A 22247-nucleotide genomic window follows, 5' to 3' on the forward strand; every position below is an offset into this window, starting at 1 on the left:
AGACGGGCTAACAATTCCAGTCTGTTATATATTTTGAGTATTGTTATCACTAGCGATATCAAGATATAACTTTGTATTTTGTATTTTATGTGTAAATGTATATATATAGATATACATGTAATATGTACACATATATACATGCACTAGCACTATGACCCGGCAACGACGGCTCTTTAATGCTAGTATATATATATATATATATATAGTTAATCCAAACAAGAAAGCACAAAAAACACAACAACGCGAGGACGTGGAACAAATATAGTATTATTGGACGCTCAGGAAAGAAGGAGGGTTTTACGTTTCGAGCGGAGCTCTTCGTTGGAAACATAGGAGAAGGAAAGATCCAGAGAAGGGGAGACAGAGGAAAAAAATCCCAAATATTTAAATGTAAGATCCAAGGGTTGAGGTGTAGGAAAAAGGTGAGCTTCAAGCAAGCCGTAGAAAATATATAAAAAAACAACTTTCAGGAACAATAACGGTTTATCGAAGCGGAAGGTTGTGCATGTTTTCCGTATCGAAGTATGGCAAGCTGAGAAAAATTATTTTTATTTCACAGTAGGCAGCCAGGGTTATCAGTTATGCAAATAAAATACAAGAGTTAAAGAATAGAATAGATAATATCCAGGCTACATATGTTTCATAGCGAGCGGAATCTCGGAAGTGACACATATCCAAGCGAGGTGTGTACTACTGACTACTCTTCAGTACGATTCGATCGAATCGTCCGTGTGTTGACATGTACCTCCATGCGACAATGTAAACTTCATTTAACATTGTGTGGTACCTTGGGAAAGTGTCTTCATCTGCAGCTTTGATCCTTGCGAGTGGTTTTGGTAGTGGAAAATTGAAAGAAGTCCATCGTATATATATATGTGTGTATGTATGTGTGTGTCTTTGTGTCTGTGTTTATCCCCCACCACCACCACCACCATCTGACAATTGACAGTCGATGTTAGTGTGTTTACGTCCTTGTAACCTAGCGGTTCGACAAAAGAGACAGATAGAGTAAGTACCAGGTTTTAAAAAAGTAATGGAGACGATTAGTTTGACTAAAACACTTCAAGGTGATGCCCTATCATGGCCACAGTCAAATAAATGACTGAAGCAAATAAAAAATAAAAGACGTGTTTGTGTGTGTGTGTGTGTGTGTGTGTGTGTGTGTGTGTGTGTGTGTTTGCGTGTGTATGTGTATGCGTGTTTGTGTGCGTATTAACCAATAATTTTACAAATGTACATATATATATGTATATACAAACATATATACAAACGTATATATATATATATATATATATATATATATAATAATGACGTCCCGTTCTACTTGACTAACGAAGCGACTAGTCAAAACAGGAAACAAACAAGAGGGAGTTGTAATGTAAAAAAGGAAAAAAATTCTTTCGTGCAAATCTGACCCTGATACATACGATACAGCTACGGGTCAGACCCGATTCTGATTGCTCAACAAGTTGATGACGTCTAGCTCTGCTAGAATGGACAGGATACAAACAGGGGAAAGTCATTAGTCAGAATATTGATGACGTCCTTTTCTGCTTGAATAGTCACTTAACAAGTACAGACAGGGGGCAGATCTAATGTAGCTATAAGTCGTGATTGGGCAGAATCTGGATGACGTCCCGCTCTGCTTGACTAACGAAGCGACTGGTCAAAACAGGAAACAAACAAGAGGCAGATATAATGCAGCGATTGGTCAAAATAATGATGACGTCCCGTTCTACTTGACTAACGAAGCGACTGGTCAAAACAGGAAACAAACAAGAGGGAGTTATAATGCAGCGATTGGTCAAAATAATGATGACGTCCCGTTCTACTTGATTAAAGCCACCTAACGAAACGATTGGTCAAAACATTGATGACGTCACGCTACGCTAGATTGACCACCTAACAGGCATTATAAAACCGAGCATTTCACAAAAACTCACTAGAACCACCCAGCGAACTTCCACCATGGGTCATCACAATTGCTTACGGTAAAAATGAATTCCTCGCTCTTTCGGAAACATCAATCTTCTGTATTGACCGCTTTCCACCACTTTGATCTGTTTTTTGTATTGAATACGTATCGCCACCGTGGGCCACTGCATCGAACACTTTGAACATATACTTCAAACTATATATCAACTATACATGAACTATATATCAACTATACATGAACTCTAAGATGTCTGACTCCGTTGTGTATTATAAATGAATTTCTTGTGTTTGACGGCATGAGCTGTCTTTTTTTATATATAACTTTTTTTGATAAGGTTCATTTCAGGAACTGAAACATGTTACAATCTCTTATTATAAAAGGCAGATTTTATCTGCCTCCCTTTGGGAGTTATACAAATCTACAATATAGGATTTCTTCAATTACAATTTACCTAGCAATTTTAAGAGTACAATGCATCGCGTCATGCCAGGTCCAGTTTTTAAAATTTAAACTCCAATTAAGCAAAATTTACAGAAAACTCACATTCTGGTGTGTGTGTCAAATGCTTTTCTTAGTCTGGTTTACACCACACGCAAACGCACACACACAGTGGGCAACGAATAAAATGAAAGTAATTGACTTACTGTAGTGAGTGATTCTTTCACTCTGCCTCCCACTTCCTCTTTCCACACATAGACACGCAAATATATAAATAAAATTGTAAGCTAACGTGCGTGTGTGTGAGTGGGTGTGTGTGGGTGTGCGCGTGTGTGTGTGTGTGAGGGTGCGTGTGTGTGTGTGTGCGTGTGCGTGAGTGTGTGACAGGAAAGTTTTTTTACGACGAATATAACACCTATATCCAAGTAGCAGAAAGATAAGACAGTAAGGTGTGATTTGAGGGAGATTTGGCTGCTATTTCTACCATGTCTAGCTGCCATGTAGAGGTCTCCCTCATAGGCTCATACATACATATATACATAGATAAGACAGTAAGGTGTGATTTGGGGGAAATTTGGCTGCTATTTCTACCAGGTCTAGCTGCCATGTAGGGGTCTCCCTCATAGGCTCATACATACATATATACATAGATAAGACAGTAAGGTGTGATTTGGGGGAAATTTGGCTGCTATTTCTACCAGGTCTAGCTACCATGTAGAGGTCCCCCTCATTGGCTCATATATATATACATACATAAGACAGTAAGGTGTGATTTGAGGGAGATTTGGCTGCTGTTTCTACCAGGTCTGTTAGGTCTTCTCATGTAAACTCAAGCTTTCTCATGCCTTGAACATAAGACCAAAGCAGAGAATGTATTCTTTTATTCTGCTTTTTCCAGCCATTGGTCTGTGGCCATGCTGGGGCAATGCCTTGAAGAATTGTAGTTTAATGAATCAACTCCAGTTTTTTTTGTAAGCATTGTACTTATTCTATCTGTTTCCTTTGTCAAACCACTAGGTGACAGGGATGTAAACAAACCAACATTCGTTGTCAAGCAGTGGTGGAGGACAATCACAAGCACAGACACGCACACACACACACATACATGCATACACATATACACACATACATACATACATACATATATATATATGTGTGTATATATATATTGCAGCGTGGAAGGTGTTTGTAAGCCATTTAAGAAACACACAAAAACCGTTACATTCACTTCAACATTTAAATTTAATTTGCCAAAATATTTTCGTCGCTTTGAGACCGCGACCTGTTCACTGACAAAAATATCGTGCTAACAGGTCGCGGTCTCAAAGCGATGAAAATATTTTGACAAATTAAATTTAAATGTTGAAGTGAATCTAACGGTTTTTGTGTGTTTCTTAAATGGCTTATAAACACCTTCAACGCTGCAACTGTTTTCGTTCCAGCACACGATCTCAGATCAAGTCACTTGCTATGCAAGTACATCTCTGTAACTATATATATATTTATATATATATATATATGTATATTGGTAAAAACGGTAAGATAACAAAAGAAAGAAAGAGACCTCAATATTATGTAAATAGAGGAAATCTTTATATATAAAAGTGAGGTTGTGTGTCTGTCTCCTACGATTTAGATTCCTAACTACTCCCACATTTTGCGGTGCAGTTTAACCAAAACCGGGTATCTTATAGTCGTGATTCATATCGAGACCGTCTGGGTATTAGCGCGCGTCTACGATGAGTCTACGATTTAAAAAAAAAATTACCATCAATTTTTCCCATTTTTAATCCATTTTTGACATATATAAGGGAAGTAACTCTCTAAAATTTATTATTAAATCTCAGAACGTAAAAAGCTACAGTAACACCCCTCCCCTTTGTGGTTAGCCATATTGAGATGGCTATTATACTTTACATCTCTAAAAATGCTTATATAATTATTTCCCTTACAAACCCGAGCAACGCCGGGCGATACTGCTAGTGTATATATAAAAATTAAAAATTGTATAATACAGCAGCATTTTCGAACTTCATTTTTTACAAATATATATATATATATATAATATATATATATATAATATATATATATATGGTGGCTTCCCCTCGTTATCGAGTATGGCCATTGCACGAAACTTAAGACATTTATTGGATGGCCGTTGACTCTATACATATATATACATTCACACACACACACGCGCATATAACACTTAGTTTTCACACATTACTGGCTCAAGCCTAGTCTAACATGATAACCCCCAACTGGGTTATATGGATGAGAGTACGTACATGTGCATGTATATATTCATAGAAGGAAAGAAGAAATAAATGTGCCCGAGTAAATGAAACTTAGATTCAATACAACACGCGACTTTGTTTATCGTGGAAACTATGTGCACTCACACCATTACCTCCCCCTCCCCCCCACACACACATACATGTGTGTATGCATATACATATATATATAATTACATCCATACATATATATAATTACATGTATACATACATACATCTTTTTGCGCATGTGCGTATTTGAATCTATGTATACCTGTGTATGCCTACGTATTTGTAATCATTGGTGATCCTACGGCGAAAGGTGTATGTCTGTGTGTGTGTGTGTGTGTGTGTATGTGTGTGTGTGTGTGTGTGTGTGTGTGTGTGTGTGTTTGTATGTTTGCGTGTGTGTGTGTGCGTTTGTGTGAATGCATGTGTGAGACTGTGTGTACTTGTGTATGCTCGCAGACCGCGCGCTCTTCTTAATTGTCGCTGAATCACGCAGCTTTTGCCACCTTTGTGACAATTACCACATTATTCATTAAATCAGGCAATCGTTCGCTTTTTGTTACTGTTGTTTTCCAAAATCTTTTGTTTTCAAATAAAACAATATGTCGGCAATTAGAAATAAAAGCATTTATGGACGTTATAAAATGATTAATAATCGAACAGCTTCCGAATGATGAAGCTTTATTATTCTATCCAAATATGAGCTTATTACTCTATTTATGTAGACTAGCTGATGATTAAAAAATGGTTATTGCTGAGAAAACCAGACGAGAAATACAATAACTTTTTTCAGAAAAGAAACAGTAATGTTCAAGTCTTATATCTTGAATATGAGCATATTATTTTTTAAGTAATTAATACATAAATAATAACAATTTCTGCTCCCTTTCTTGCATTGTGAAAATATAACTGAATTCTATAAATATAAAAGCAATAAATCGTGTAAATTATAGGATCATTTTTCACATAAAATACTTTTTTCCAGAGTTGACCGATACTGCAGTATAGAAACAGTATAGCAAATGTGAAAGGCCACATATTACGAAGTGAAATATTACAAATATCAGCTAAAAATAGCTATCAAATCATAGCTAGATGTGTGCTATGTCTGAAAAATACACGTGATGGTTATGGATGAGATACCTTTGATCATACACCAACTTGCAAAAAAACAACGTTCAGAATCACCAATTTAGAATCACCAATTAAAATATTTCAAAATGTTATCCGGGCATTATATAACAATCTCCTTAATTAGCGTGTCACAGGAAACATGTTTATCGGTATATTCTTTGATACAATTAACGATCAGTCTTTGAGAATAATATATCGAGGTTATTATTCGCAACATATACACTTGGTAATCGCTGCAACAACTGGAGCGCTCCTCTTTCGTTAAACACATTCTTTCTTTACATTTAGTTCAAAAACTCAGAGCGTTCGCGGCACAAATCACGTTCTTTAGTGTCAACTGTAAACATGATTTTAAGCCGCTATGGAACATACTACGTTTTCCATATAGTTCATGATTCGGGGGAAACATCATTCCAATATGAGTCGCTGCAGATATCTGATCCCTTTGAACTTTTTCGCATAATCCGTATGGACAGACAGTAAGTGCAATTAACTTATCTAAAAGCAATTTTGCCGTGTTATTAGCATTTCGTCACTACCTTTATTATCAATATATCGACCTCAAGTGACGGCCGGAGATAACCGGAAAGTATTTTCTTCTATAGTTCTATAGTTTTATCTGTCACTAGATTTAAAAACACGAGTTTTTAAATGTGTAACAAGACGTATTTACCTAAAGGAAATCATTGAATTTTTTTATTTTGTTAAACATTAAGGATGCGAGCTGACAGGATTGTTTATCCCCCACCACCACCACCACCATCTGACAATTGACAGCCGATGTTAGTGTGTTTACGTCCTTGTAACTTAGCGGTTCGACAAAAGAGACAGATAGAGTAAGTACCAGGTTTTTAAAAAAAAGTAATGGGGACGATTAGTTTGACTAGAAACACTTCAAGGTGATACCCTATCATGGCCACAGTCAAATAAATGACTGAAGCAAATAAAAAATAAAAGACGTGTTTGTGTGTGTGTGTGTGTGTGTGTGTGTGTGTTTGCGGTGTATGTATGTGCGTGCGTGTGTGTGTGTGTGTGTGTGTGTGTGTGTGTGTGTGTGTGTGTGTGTGTGTGTGTGTGTGTGTGTGTGTGTGTTTGCATGTGTATGCGTGTTTGTGTGCGTATGAACAAATAATTTTACAAACGTGCCGCTAAGCATACTTAGCCGCATTTTGTCCGTCTTCACGTATTGAGTTGAAACTCCGCCGAGGTCGATTTAACTTTCATCCTTTTTCGGTGTCAATAAAATAAGTACCAGTTGAGCACGGGGTCGAAGTAGTCGACTACTCAACTTCCCCCAAAATTTGATGTCTTGTGCCTAAGAAGAAATGATTTATATATATATATATATATATATATTATATATATATATATATATATATATAATTAATACATATATATATATATAATATATATATATATATATAATTAATACGGAGCAGCCAAAACTATTGAATATTTTTTACTATCAACACAAGCAACCACCCACATGCATATACGCGCGTGTGTGTGTGTGTGTGTGTGTGTGTGTGTGTGTGTGTGTGTGTGTGTGTGTGTGTGTGTGTGTGTGTGTGTGTGTGTGTGTGTGTGTGTGTGTGTGTGTGTGTGTGTGTGTGTGAATCTCTGCTTTGGCATGGTTTCTACAGATGATTGCCCTTCCTAACGCCAACTACTTCACAGAGTGATTTAGGTGCGTTTTTCATTGTACCAGCACTGGTTACATCCCCAAGTATCCGCAAAGCAAGGCCCCGCCACTGGTTGTAGTTATAGGATTTGGGAATAAGGAACTAAAGTAGATTGGAATCATAATATATTTTGTTCATTTTTAAAGATCAAAAACACCTTTCATTCTCCTGGGGGGTAACCAAATAAATAAATATGGAGGTTTAATGTGCATTTAATTATACTTATAGAATCACTTATCGATCCTCTCTTAAGATATGGATATTATTATGCATGCAGATGCTGTCTGCTTCTTCTTCCAATCAGGACTCACGCCATTAGCCACAAAGAATAATCTCTAATTCAAGCCTACTCTAAGCTACTAAGAATGAAGATCCACCCACTACACGCGATAGACTGGGGGTTGCACGGGCACGAAAGCTACGTTGTTATCCTCATTCCGTAAACGGTGGCTTTTAACGGGTGGAGAGCTGAACTATCCTGGGGTACAGAGGATTCACAATCTAGACTAGGGTTTACCACACCATAGTGGGTTACACCAGGGTTCCTCTGCTTTGCGCCAGAAGTAGGAAGAAAGGGTGAGAGAAAGTTGTGGTAAAAGAGTACAGCGGCGTTCACCACCCTCCCCCGCCGGAGCCTCGTGGAGTTCAAGTGTTTTTGCTCAATAAACACTCACAATGCCTGGTCTGGGAACCGAAACCGCGTTCTTACGACCGCGAGTCAGCTGCCCAAACCACTGTGCCAACGCGCCTCCACTTGCAGATGCTGTTGCTGCTGCTGCTGTTGTTATCGTTCATAGTTGCATCAAGTCGTGTTTGGAGTCTTGCAATTTCCTCTAGAGATTTACCTGGCTTCACAAAAACCGGACTAGTGAGTGAGCTAACGAGTCCTCAGCAACTAGCCCCTATTATCAACAACAGCATAATATCAACAACAGCACAACAGCAAGATAAACATTTTATTTTGTCTTTTCTTTTTGTTGAGTGGGGTAATGAAGTAGATAACGAATTATCGCCGATGGCTCAATTACATTTAAAACAATAGCGCAGGGAAATGTTTGTCCTCTGTTTACTGAACAGTTAACCGATTTCTGAGAGCAGGAACTTCAGCAGTGTAATATTTACGGATTACTAATATGTGTATATGTGCGTCATGTGTGTGTGTGTGTGTGTGTGTTATTTGCTTGAATGAGTTTGATGTTTGGTTAGGCGATTCAGGATGACTGAAGATAGTGTATTACTGGAGGTGGTGGTGGTGGTGGTGGTGGCTATAATTATCGTGTCATCATCTTCTTCACCTTCATCATCACGTATTCAATAGTATTTGGTTTCGATTGTGTAGAGCTCGAGTTGTATGAGTTATTTAATTGGACTGGATGGGGATTGCGTAGACTATGTATTGCGTAGATTGTGTTAAACTAATGATTCCGAACATAATCACAATGTCTCATATTTTTTTCGCGGGATTGGTTCAGAAGTCAGTCATATATATATAGACACCGGTGTGTCTATACTAATATTGATTCCAAATTTTGGCACAAGGCCAGCATTGTCGGGGAAGGAATTAAGTCGATTACATCAATCCCAGTGATTTTATCGTCCCCTAAAGGATGAAAGGTAAAGTCGACCTCGACGGAATCTGAACTCATGGTGTAAAGACGGACGAAATGCCACTAAGCATTTCGCCCAATGTGCTCAAAACTCTACAAGCTCGCCGCCTAAGTATTATTTTTGATATTGACTGGCGATAAAAGCGACCAGCTGGCAAAATGGTTAACATGCTGGACAAAACAGTGGCATTTCTTCCGGATTTACATTCTGAGCTCAAATTCTGCCAATGTCGACTTTGTCTTTCATATTTTCGAGATCGATAAAACGAGTACATGCTGGGTACTGGGGTCGATTTAATCGACTTACCCCTCACAGAAACTGTTATCCTTGTGCCATAATTTGAAACTAATGTTGGCTGGTGATAAAGGCGACGAGCTAGCAAAATGGTTAGCACGCCGGACAAAGTTTTTAGTGGCATTTCTTCTGAGTTTACGTTCCGAGTTCAAGTTCTGCAGTGGTCGACTTTGCCTTTTCTTCTTTCAAGGTCGATAAAATAAATACCAGTTGAACACAAGTCGATGAAATCCATTAGCCCCCTACCACCAAATTTCAGGTCGTGTGTCTATAAGAAAGAAAAATATATATTGACTGGCGATTGTGTTGTATGAACTGTGCAGAGAGTGCTTTGTGTAAATTATGTTATTGACTTTAAAAAGTCTCGTACAATATGTGGATTTTTCTTTACAGGAATAATTTTGGGGCTGTGTGTAAATTTTAAAGTCTTGTATGATTTTAATGCTTTTTGTTTCGTTGTTTTTGTTTCTTTATCAAAATCCGTGCATCAATTACTTTTGGTTCCATTTTTCTCTCTTACCCTACACCTTACTTATTTCTATTTCAAAATATTTTAATAATTTTTTTTTATTTAATAAATCTCAGAGCGAGTTATAAACAGTAGCTACAACACATCGTGACGTATATTTGCCATTTAAATATGGCTAACCCCTAAGGGTGGATGCTACTGTAGTTTGTAGCCCCAGGAGGACACCTCCTCCAGCTGGCTTTAGACACACTTTCTGTGCCCTATTAGTGTTTGCAAAGGGAAGCCATCCTTCCCGTCTTCAACTTATGATACACACGGACTCGAGTTTCTGAGTATTGACCCGTCATCGGCGTGTGACAATCACAGTTGTCGATAAGAAGCAGGTTCCCTTCTACAAACTACAGTAGCATCCACTCTTAGGGGTTAGCCATATTTACATGGCAAATATACGTTTTTTTTTTATTTCTTTTCCTGCAATGTTTTGGTTAGAAGCTATCAAGATTGCTATCATACTAAGAACATTTTCATTCTTGTCTTTGTTTAACATATCAGGTTGATTCGCTTTGATATAACGATCAGTAGTTGATTAGCCCAAGACCAGCCTAGATGGAGAAAATGTAAGATCAGAGGCGCTTCAGCCGTGACCAACTACTGTTTTCAAGTATATAACTATGTTTACGTTATACTTTTATCCTTACAGTTTTAAAATAGCAGGTGTAAATGGGAGAAGATTTAGCTTCTATTTCTTGTAGGTCGAGCGAGTGCATATTGTTTTCGGCGGCTCATTATTTGGGTAGTGTATTGGTAGAATCTTACGAGAGTGACGGAAAAACACCTTTTGGTTTTGTTACGGCTCTTTGCATTCTGAGTTCGATTCCCGCTGAGATCAACTTTACCTTTCAATCCACCAGGGTCAATAAAATTAAGTAACAGTCAAGAACTGAGTTCGATGGTATCAACTAACCCCTTCTCCTCAAAACTGATGCCCATGTACCTTAATTAGAAATCATTATTATGATTGCTTTTAGGGCAGCGAGCTGGAAGAATCGTTAGCACGCCGAGTAAAATGCTTGGCGGCATTTCATCTGCCAATGTTCTGAATTCAAATTCTACCGAGGTTGACTTTGCCTTTCATCCTTTCAGAGCCAATAAAATAAGTACCAGTTGAGCACTGAGGTCTATGTAATGGACTAGCTGGCCTTGTAACGAAATTGCTGGCCTTGTACTAAAATTTGAAACCATTATTATAATGGCATTTGTAGTTATCTTGTTCATAGGGCGTAGGAGTGGCTGTGTGATAAGTAGCTTGCATACGAGCCACATGGTTCCGGGTTCAGTCCTACTGCGTGGCACCTTGGGCAAGTGTCTTCTACTATAGCCTCGGCCCAACCAAAGCCTTGTGAGTGGATTTGGTAGACGGAAACTGAAAGAAGTCCGTATATATGTACGTATATGTGTGTGTGTGCCTGTGTTTTTCCCCCCAACATCGCTTGACAACCGATGCTGGTGTGTTTACGTAACTTAGCGGTTCGGCAAAAGAGACCGATAGAATAAGTACTAGGCTTACAAAGAATAAGTCCTGCGGCCGATTTGCTCGACTCAAAAGGCGGTCCTCCAGCATGGCCACAGTCAAATGACTGAAACAAGTAAAAGAAAAAAAGAAGAATAGTCTATGGCGATAGATTGTCAGAATCATTAGAACGTTGGACAAAATGTTCAGCAGTGTTTAGTCATAGATCCACGTCGTGAGTTTAAATTTTGCTGAGGTCAGCTTTACCTTTCATCCTTTCGGGTTGTTCGATGTTATCGACTAACCCATTCCCAACAAATTGTTGACTTTATGCTTAAATCAGAAATCATTATTTATTCATCATTTGATTATTACATTTTTTTTTCTTTTATATCAAAAATAATTACGCACATCTTTAAAAACAGTCGTAAAAATGGTTTGTGAAAATGTCTTATCATTGTTTGCAGAATCTAGTATCTTCTGCAACGTGTCTATCGCTGTCCTTGTAGATAATATGATCGAAATACATGAAGTGTTTCCTTTATTAAAACAAGATTTAGACAGGTCTTGAAAAACATGCAAAAAGTGTCCAAGATTAAGAAATACTATAATAAAATTCCCTAACATTATTTACAAATCCTTGTAGTGTTATGTTCTGGAACCTGCTTAAGATAGATCTTACAGGACATATCCTTATAATATAGATCTTGCAAGGTAATCTGGTTATATCTTTTGCAAGACTGGTTGTCTATTATTGCAGTTGAGTCAATTACAAATAGAATGTTAAACACACTCCTTAAACAGCAAAAATGTTTTTTGTTTCAAAAGTTAGGACGATATAATTCATTTGCTTTCATCTGACTTCCACAAAACATTATAGTCATTTGATACTTCTAAGTTCATAATTAGCATGCTATTATCCTTTTCGTCATTTAGAATTACGTCAGTCGTATTGCTATCTGGTGGTATGTCTCCACACTGAAGTTCTGTATCATTTTCCATACTGCGTCAAAACTCTTTTCTTGAAGCAGCTGAAATTGGGTGCAAAGTTAATATACTCTTTTACTCTTACTCTTTTACTTGTTTCAGTCATCTGACTGTGGCCATGCTGGGGCACCGCCTTTAATCGAGCAACTCGACCCCAGGACTTATTCTTTGTAAGCCCAGTACTTATTCTATCGGTCTCTTTTGCCGAACCGCTAAGTAACGGGGACATAAACACACCAGCATCGGTTGTCAAGCATTGCTAGGGGAACAAACACAGACACACAAACACACACGCGCATATATATATATATATACATATATACGACGGGCTTCTTTCAGTTTCCGTCTACCAAATCCACTCACAAGGCATTGGTCGGCCTGAGGCTATAGTAGAAGACACTTGCCCAAGGTGTCACGCAGTGGGACTGAACCCGGAACCATGTGGTTGGTAAACAAGCTACTTAATATAATTATTATTATTGTTGTTGTTGTTGTTGTTGCTGCTGCTGCTGCTGCTGTTGTTGTTGTCGTCGTCGTCGTCGTCGTTGTTGTTGTTGTTGCTGTTTTTGTTGTTATTAAGGCAGCGAGCTTGCAGAGTCGTTAGTACGCCGAGCAAAATGCTCAGCGGTATTTCGCTCGTCGCTAGGTTCTGTGTTCAAATTCCACCGAGGTTGATTTTTGCCTTTCATCATTTCGGGGTCGATTAAATAAGTACCAGTTACGCACTGGGGTCGATGTAATCGACTTAATCCCTCTGTCCGTCCTTGTTTGTCCCCTCTGTGTTTAGTCCCCTGTGGGCAATAAAGAAATAAAAAAATATTATTATTATTATTATTGTTTTGTGGTGCATGGTAAAACCACTCCTCAGATGCGCATTTATATTTTCATAGACAAACAATGCACAAGAGAAAGAAATGGTTAGAAAATAACAAGCATTAATTAACAACGGTTATTCTAACAGACTAGCAGATCAAGTTACAGAAGAATACAGACACCAATACAATGCAACAAATACATCAGAAAATAAAACCGATAAAAATAACAAAATCCGCAGAAAATTTATTAAATGAATCAAATGCATGAAAACTATCGAACACACGAACACATAATTAAAGTCCTCATTAAAACGGAACACAAAATGAATCAGAACCGAATGTAAACTAATAACACTAGTCAACAAAAAAAGACCTTTTTTTTTTTTTACACCAAACATCTTTTTTAGCTAATTTGAAGGCACTGAATCTGAAAATGACCTTACTTTTTCTTGGTTAGCCTCTATTTTTGCTGTACAGAAATGCCTCATTTTTGGAAAAAAAAAAGCATTTTTTTTTTCATTTGTTTTCGATGGCAATATCTCTCAAAGTGAAATCGTGGAAACTTTTCAATTCATATTTAAACCAACAAATATTGGTCTGCTTATTGCAATAACAGTCAAACCCTAAATCTTTAAAAATAATGCGATTAAATATAGCAAGACCAACAAGTATTTTCATCAAATCATTAAATAAACTAACAGGAGAAATGTAACCTTCATGAACATAAGAACTAGGTAAAAAATTTCTTTTTCTTGGTTGTCTCTCATGTTCAATGTTATTTGTCTCCCTTTTGATACTCCAGCAGTAGTCAGCCATCATTCGTTTGTCCCACTGTCTCTGGTAACGCTCTTCCATTGTTTTGATATCCTGGTGGAATCGTTCTCCTTGCTCATCACTCACATCGCCGCAATTATCCGGAAATTTATCTAGATGGTTATGTAAAAATTGAACCTTAATACTCATATTAGCACCTATGTTTTGTAGACTTTTCAACAGCTTTTCCACTAATTTCTTGTAGAATTCGGCCCGGCGATTGCCTAAGAAGTTTTTACACCACGTCAACAAACGATGTCCAAGCGCGTAATTCCAAGTCATTCTTTGAATTTACAAATTCAACACCCTTAATGAGTTACCTGACATCAGGACCATCAAACACTACTGCTTTGAGTTTTTCGGTGCTAAGTCCTGGAAACGATTTACATATATACTCAAAACATTTACTTTGTCGAGTGATTTTGCATACCGTTTCATTAAACCCAATTTGATATGCAAAGGAGGGAAGATGATTTTTTTTCTTTCGGAAATAGCTCTACACTAATAACGTTCTTTTCACTGACCTTCAACTCTCACGGTGGCCAATCTTTCCTTTTCCAGTGCTCCTATTTTGCTTTACTGCCCCACATACACAAAAAACATGAGAATTTCGTGTAGCCACTTTGTTGATCAAACAGGAAATTTACCATTTTCAAATTGACACATAACACCCATTTATGTTTGGTGTAGTCAATCAGATCCATAACCTGTTTGATGGCATCATGTTTTTCTTTCAGTGTTGTTGAATGACCTATAGGTATTGGCGCATACATGTTGGTATTATGGAGCAAAACACATTTCAAACTAGGTTTTGAACTATCAATGAACAATCTCCATTCATCAGGATCGTATGTGTGGACGCCTAGTGGAAGAAGAATGCTCACAGCATCATTGCAATGAACAAGATCCGTGTTCTCATTACAGAATGTTACAAATTCGGCATCCCTATTTCTGTTACCTTTGTACGTTTTGCTAACAGGTGTTTTTCGTTGAGCCTGAAGACCAAAAGTTCTGCTGATTCTTTGCTTAGATTTAAGTCACGAACCAAATCATTCAGCTCATTTTGGTTAAACAGCTCTGGCACGGTTTCGGGAACATAGTCAGGGTCGTTTTCGCTGTGTTTCTCATTTACATCAGTATCAGACTCGTCACTTTCAACAAGTTTCAAAAACGTTTCGTTAAAAGCTAGGATTGGCAAATTATCTGAATGCAGCACTGGTCGAATAGCGGAATGAAGAGTGGGATAGTCGATAGATCTGCGTTTCTTCTGGTCCAGTCCCGCAACACTGACTGAGTAGAAGTAACATTTGTCAGAGTGGTTCTTTGGCTCACGCCAGATCATAGGAATAGCGAATCTCAGCGATTTTCGGGTACTTGAAGTCCACTGTTTTATGTGTGCTAAACATGTCTTGCAAACAATGTGAGGGGCCCATGATTTGTCCTGATCACCAAGCTCGACGCGAAAGTAAGCACAATAGGCTTTCTTGTAAAAGTTAGATATCGGTTTCCTGTTGGCTTTCGGTGTGAACTCGCCGCAGGTATGGCAAAATAAGTTGGGATCATTTTTGCATCCACTCGTTGAAACCATGTCATTTGATATCTATCTCTATGATTTAAAAAGAGCATGAGTTGGTTGAGCATTTAAATTACAGTTTGTGTGTTCACATTTAGGTAATTTGATCTTTCCTAATGTCCTATGGAAAGACTCGTAAAACTGTCAATAACAAAAGACGGAAATACTCATTATGCTGATTGTACTTTGTATATTCGTAATCCCGCGAAGAGGGCAGATGTTTTGGTGAAACCATTTTCATGATGTTCATCAGGTGCAATGGAATAGGTATATTCAATTAGAATGTCTTTAGTTGAAGTTTTTTTCCAACTGTAAAAACAAAAGCTCATGTGCTTGGTTTCCTTCCGTTTTGAAGGGATAAAAGTGAGGGGATATACGTATGAATATCAAACAGAAGATTTTAGGGTTTCTGTTTTTTTTATGTTACCTTAATTATCAGATTTAATAAAGTGTATTACTGATAAAGTTTATCAGTTAATTTGAACTTTGGCAATAAATTGGAAAAAATCGGTACTTCTATTTTAAAAGTTTTGACTCAAAAAGACTTTTTTCTTATAAAAATAGTTTATTTCAGGTGGCTGACATCAATTGCTCGGCCTACCTGAAAATTCATGGTTTTCTACTACTTTTTTTAACTAAATTTTGCGAACATCCAAGATTGTAAATTGATTCTTTTTCCAAAAATGAGCAATTTCAGTACAGCAAAAACGGTAGCTAACCTTGAAAAACTAAGGTCATTTTCGGAATCAGCACTATCAGCACTATCAAATTAGCTAGAAAACGTGTTTTGCTTCTTGGCACCAAAAATCGTATTGACCAGTGTAATATACTAGAAAAATAACGCCAAAAATATCTTTGTCGATAACACTCCAGCAGCATGTTAAGCCAAAGAACAAGCTACGAATGACTGTTGTAATCTATAAATATGACTATAAAACCAACTGACGTAAATTCAGGACTAGTTCTTATTTTGGAATACTTACAATTCCCTACAAAAATAGATTACCTCTCGAAGTCATACTCATATCCCTATACAATACCAAGATCAACACACAAAAACACACACGTCAAAAGATAACACGTGTATGCTGGTATGACTTAACGGCTAAAAATTTCACTGTAACAAACAAACACGTGACTATTGACCAATGAAACTAACGGTTAAGAAAAGCTTTGGCGAACAAGTCAACATGAATTCAACCAGTATATAAGAAACAACACAGACACAAAATACATTCAATTCATGAAAATGTAACTGCTAAAATTTGGAAACGTCGAATTTAAATTAAACTTTGTAACAAATTAACAAATAAAAAAAGCTAATGGGAAAACACGAAAAAAAACTTAAATAAAAATACATATTAACTACAGAGTTGACGTGCAACTGATATTTTTTAAGCGATTTGTTCAGGGTGCAGATGATTTTGTGGTGTTACTGATGATAAATTAAAATCTCATGTGTAGAGAGCGCACTTGAAAGTATGTGATCGTGAGTGGCTGGCGCTAGGAAGCATCTAACTAAAAGATTGTGAAGTTCTTATCTCTTTTGGAGGAGTAGAGACTTGGTGCGAGACATACTTTGTAACACCATATGTTGAAATCTATGACATCATAGAGTAAGCGCACTTGAAAGTATGTGATCGTGAGTGGCTGGTGCTAGGAAGCTTCTAACTAAAAGATTGTGAAATAAGTTCTTTTCTCTTTTGGAGGAGTAGAGACTTGGTGCGAGAGATACTTTGTAATACCATATGTTGAAATCTATGACATCATAGAGTAAGCGCGCTTAAAAGTATGTCATCGTGAGCGGCTGGTGCTAGGAAGCTTCTAACTAAAAGATTGTGAAATAAGTTCTTTTCTCTTTTGGAGGAGTAGAGACTTGGTGCGAGACATACTTTGTAACACCATATGTTGAAATCTATGACATCATAGAGTAAGCGCACTTGAAAGTATGTGATCGTGAGTGGCTGGTGCTAGGAAGCTTCTAACTAAAAGATTGTGAAATAAGTTCTTTTCTCTTTTGGAGGAGTAGAGACTTGGTGCGAGAGATACTTTGTAATACCATATGTTGAAATCTATGACATCATAGAGTAAGCGCGCTTGAAAGTATGTGATCGTGAGTGGCTGGTGCTAGGAAGCTTCTAACTAAAAGATTGTGATGTTTTTATCTCTTTTGGAGGAGTAGAGACTTGGTGCGAGACATACTTTGTAACACCATATGTTGAAATCTATGACATCATAGAGTAAGCGCGCTTGAAAGTATGTGATCGTGAGTGGCTGGTGCTAGGAAGCTTCTAACTAAAAGATTGTGAAGTAAGTTCTTTTCTCTTTTGGAGGAGTGGAGATTTGGTGCGAGACATACTTTGTAACACCATATGTTGAAATCTATGACATCATAGAGTAGGAATTGAAAATTGCAAAGGAGTGGACGTTTTACTCTTCGTGTTTGTGTGAACCAAATAACTGTTAGTATGTAACTCTAGTATCAATCGAGATAAAGTCTGGTGAACTACAATACATGATCGTATTATGAGGGTGGAGTAATTTCATTTCACTTTTGGATAGGCAAGTACGTGATATTTGTGATATTTGTTCCAGCTTTCAGCATACTAATGAAGTACTGGGTTCGTCTTTCCCCCCACCCTCACCTCTCTCTCTCTCTCTCTCGGAAACGGCTACATAGTGCAGTGGGAAGGGTTGTGAGGGATGGTCGCTCACGGCGTCTCATTCGCCACAAAGGAAGAAAAGTTAAGCGAAACTGTTTTAATTTCGTTTGAATTGCATCAATAATAGCTTAAGAAAGGCATATTTCTTGCCGTTTCTCTATAACTAACTTTAGTTGGCTGTATTAGACGAATAATTATTATTACTGTTATAGAACACTGCATACTGATGGATTGGCAAAACCATTTGCGCCGGTCAAATGTGTTGCGGTTTTTTTGGGGTTTTTTCATGTTCTGTGTTCCAAATCTACCTCGGTTAATTTTGCCTTTCATCCATTCTGGGTCGATAAAGTAAACAGTAAAGTACAAGACGATGGTAAAGATTAACTCCTTTCTCTGAATAACGCTGGCCATGTACCTAAATTAGGAATCTAATTATAGAGCATCGTAAAATTTTCTTTTTAATGGTAAATGGGAGAAAAGAGAAATAGTGTCATGACTCTTTCTAGTGGAAAGAAGAGACCTGATCTAAATACTTGCAGCAGAATGGACTCCGCTAAAAAAAACCAAAACCATGTGGTGGGGATAAACCGCGCGTTAGAATAATTCTAGCATCCAAAAATAGTAACTGCTCCTCCGATTATCAAAATTCATTCCAGTTTCTGTCCCCGCGAAACTCGGATAGAAGACAACTGTCCTTGGTGCTATGTTGTGGGATTGAACTTGTAGTTCTGTAGCTGTTTAACGTTATGTAGTTGCTTCATGAACTTCCTAGTCCCGCAACCATGCAGCACACAGATTAGAGAACTGCTGACGAGAAGAGACTGGAACGATTGTTCGTTTTCCTTTGTTTTGGGTTTTTTTTTACTTATTGATTCTATTTAACTTCACTAGGTTGTTAAAATCTCACTGAGAAAAGTGTGAACATCACAACGTATGCTTACTTGCTTTCTCAATGAGCCTCAATCTTACTCGCTTTTCTCAGTAAGCCTCAATCACCGGTGAATTTATTTCGATTCTGAGAATGATAAAATAGGTGAAATGCCGATTTATATTTTCACAGGATCTATTTGAGGTAGACGATAAGTATCGCAAAGTGTGATATCATATTAACATGCAAGTGTTCAAAATGTCTTCCTGCACTTCGCGACAGCGTTTTAATCGAGAAATCCAAGCTGGTGTGGCATTTTGAAGTGTAACTTGAGGAATGTCATTCCAAGTTTTTATCAAGCACGTTTTCAATCCATCAATGACGGTATCTCTGCTAATAACAAGCTCCAGACACAGTAATCCATCACATTTAAGTCCAGACTATTTCAAGGTCATTCTTCAAGTGCAATAAAATCAGGGGTAGATTGCTGAAGAAACTGAACTGTAACCCTGGCTGTTTGAGGCTTTGCACCATCCTGCTGCCATATCCATAACTCGTCGCCCTTGACTTCCTATACTGGCCTTGAGAAAAGTATGAGTATAATACTGTTTGAAAAGGCGGCGAGCTGGCAGAAACGTTAGCACGCCGGGCGAAATGCGTAGCCGTATTTCGTCTGCCGTTACGTTCTGAGTTCAAATTCCGCCGAGGTCGACCTTGCCTTTCATCCTTTCGGGGTCGATAAATTAAGTACCAGTTACACACTATACCAGTAGATATAATCGACTTAATCCGTTTGTCTGTCCTCGTTTGTCCTCTATGTATTTAGACCCATGTGGGTAGTAAAGAAATATATAATACTGTTTGAAAGAATAGAGAGTGAAAGTTGGTGAAAGCTGAGTTGAGACAACAGGAGACTGTCTGTACATATCAAACTTTTATTTTAGACGAAGGTCATATAAGCTAAAATGTAGTGGCTTTTGTTTCATATTTATAGCTAACATGGAACTCTCCGTAGGTATATCTATATATATATATAGGTACACAGGCGCACGCATAAATACATACATATAATATGCATGTGTGTATTTACATACATACATACATACATACATACATACATACATATGAGCATGTCTAGATATGCAAGTATATGCATGAGAAGTCATACATACAGCAAAACATACAACTCAGCACGTATACATGCATACAAAGTACCCTGTTGTTGATGTTAAAATTCCAATGAAGGAGCCTTGGATCTAGGTTAGAAACAAGCTCTTTCTCTATTGGCAAGAAATCTTGAAATAAAACTGAATAATGACATACATAGGAGGTGCACTCCAGGCGTTTTGAAACTTTTTAGAAAAGGCAGTTATAACAATCCTAGATTATTGTGATCTTATAAGCTTACCTGCCAACTTTTCTGACTTCCACGGGGGCCTTCGTGAAGGGGCTGGAGCGCAACCACAAGGACATTAACGTCAGAGGTCCTACTCTGAAGGAGATTAGAGTTTTGGACTCCTTTAAAATCAATAAATGTCTCTCCTGAAAAAGTTCGGAACTTTATGGGATGCACAGGCGTGGCTTTGTGGTAAGAAGCTTGCTTTCCAACTACAAGGTTCCGGCTTCAGTCTCACTGCGCGGCACCTTGGACAAGTGTGTTATATAACATCAGGCGACCAAAGCCTTGTTAGTGGATTTGGTTGAAGGAAACTGAAAGAAGCCTATCATATATACAATATATATATATATATATATGTGTGTGTGTGTGTGTAAGTGTGTGTGCGTGCGTATGTATGTATACATACATCTATGTGTGTGTGTCTCTTTGTGTAAGTGTTTGTTCACCACCGCTTCAAACCGGTGTTGGTGCGTTTATGTCCCCGTAACACATTGAAAAAATAGCGATAGAATACTATAGGCTTAAAAAATCCTGGGGGTCGATTTGTTCGGTTAAAAACCTTCAAGGTGGTGCCCCAGCATGGCCGTAATCAAATGAACGACAAAATTAAAAGATTAAAGTTAAAAAGATATATATATATATATATATATATATATATATATATATATATGTAAACAGTAAAAAATAAATACAGACATGGACAAGAACATGAAACACCAAAGAGACGACACAAGAACCACAGGACGGGACATTCGAAGCCCTCAGTCATCAGTCAAGAACCAGATCATCTTCGCAATTTCGGCTGATTAATCTTGAGATTGCTCCGATCTGGGCAGCCCCCAAAGGAAAATCTAAGCCAAGCGCATTAGATCCCTTGGAAGAAAGCTTCGAATGTATACAACACGAGGACGGAAAACGAACGAAGTACACGAACAAAAATACAGAATACGTGACACCAATAAGGAAAGCACGAATAAGAATACAAAAACGTAAAAACAATAACGGTAAAGATAAAAAACAAAACAAAACCAGGACGTAGGACAAGGGTCTTTCGACAGGACGAGTTGAGTTGGGGCTGGCTTATGAAGTAGTGCCTAATGGCCGCAGGGAGACGAACAAATACGTGTTGCTTCGACGACTGCTGGAACGAAAAGGGCGCCCAGCAGTGGCTAGCGGTCACGTGAGAACAAAAGACAGGAGAAAGGGACAGATGAAGAGAGAGAGAAGGTGGACGAGGGAGGAGAAGAAAGAGACAGATCGAGGGGACTGGAGGTGAGAGAGATAGAGAAACGTAGAAGGGGGGTGGAGAGGGAAAGAAAGGAAGGGGAATAAGGGAGGAGAAAGAGAGAGAGAAAGAGACAGATCAAGAGTCGTATCAATGCTAGAGAAAAAATATACTTATCGTATAAGGACAATTGTGGATACGTAGCCGCCGATTATATATGTAAACAGTAAAAAATAAATACAGACATGGACAAGAACATGAAACACCAAAGAGACGACACAAGAACCACAGGACGGGACATTCGAAACCCTCAGTCATCAGTCAAGAACCAGATCATCTTCGCAATTTCGGCTGATTAATCTTGAGATTGCTCCGATCTGGGCAGCCCCCAAAGGAAAATCTAAGCCAAGCGCATTAGATCCCTTGGAAGAAAGCTTCGAATGTATACAACACGAGGACATATATATATATATATATATATATATATATATATATATATACACTCACGGACACACACATATATAATCACGCTATATATTTATGTATATGTA

At 37.9% G+C, this 22247-nt stretch overlaps 1 protein-coding gene across 2 annotated transcripts in view; it reads left to right on the forward strand.

Moving 5' to 3' along the window:
- The first annotated feature begins 6127 nt into the window (after positions 1 to 6127).
- LOC115214210 (multidrug resistance-associated protein 9-like) overlaps positions 6128 to 22247 on the forward strand; it is a 129687-nt gene continuing 113567 nt past the window's right edge. For both annotated transcript variants that reach the window (XM_036504870.1, XM_036504869.1), the window contains exon 1: positions 6128 to 6269. The gene's annotated coding sequence lies outside the window, so the exon portion shown is untranslated. The remainder of the gene's footprint in view (positions 6270 to 22247) is intronic.

Source organism: Octopus sinensis, linkage group LG7 (assembly GCF_006345805.1).
Source record: "Octopus sinensis linkage group LG7, ASM634580v1, whole genome shotgun sequence".
NCBI lineage: Eukaryota > Metazoa > Mollusca > Cephalopoda > Octopoda > Octopodidae > Octopus > Octopus sinensis.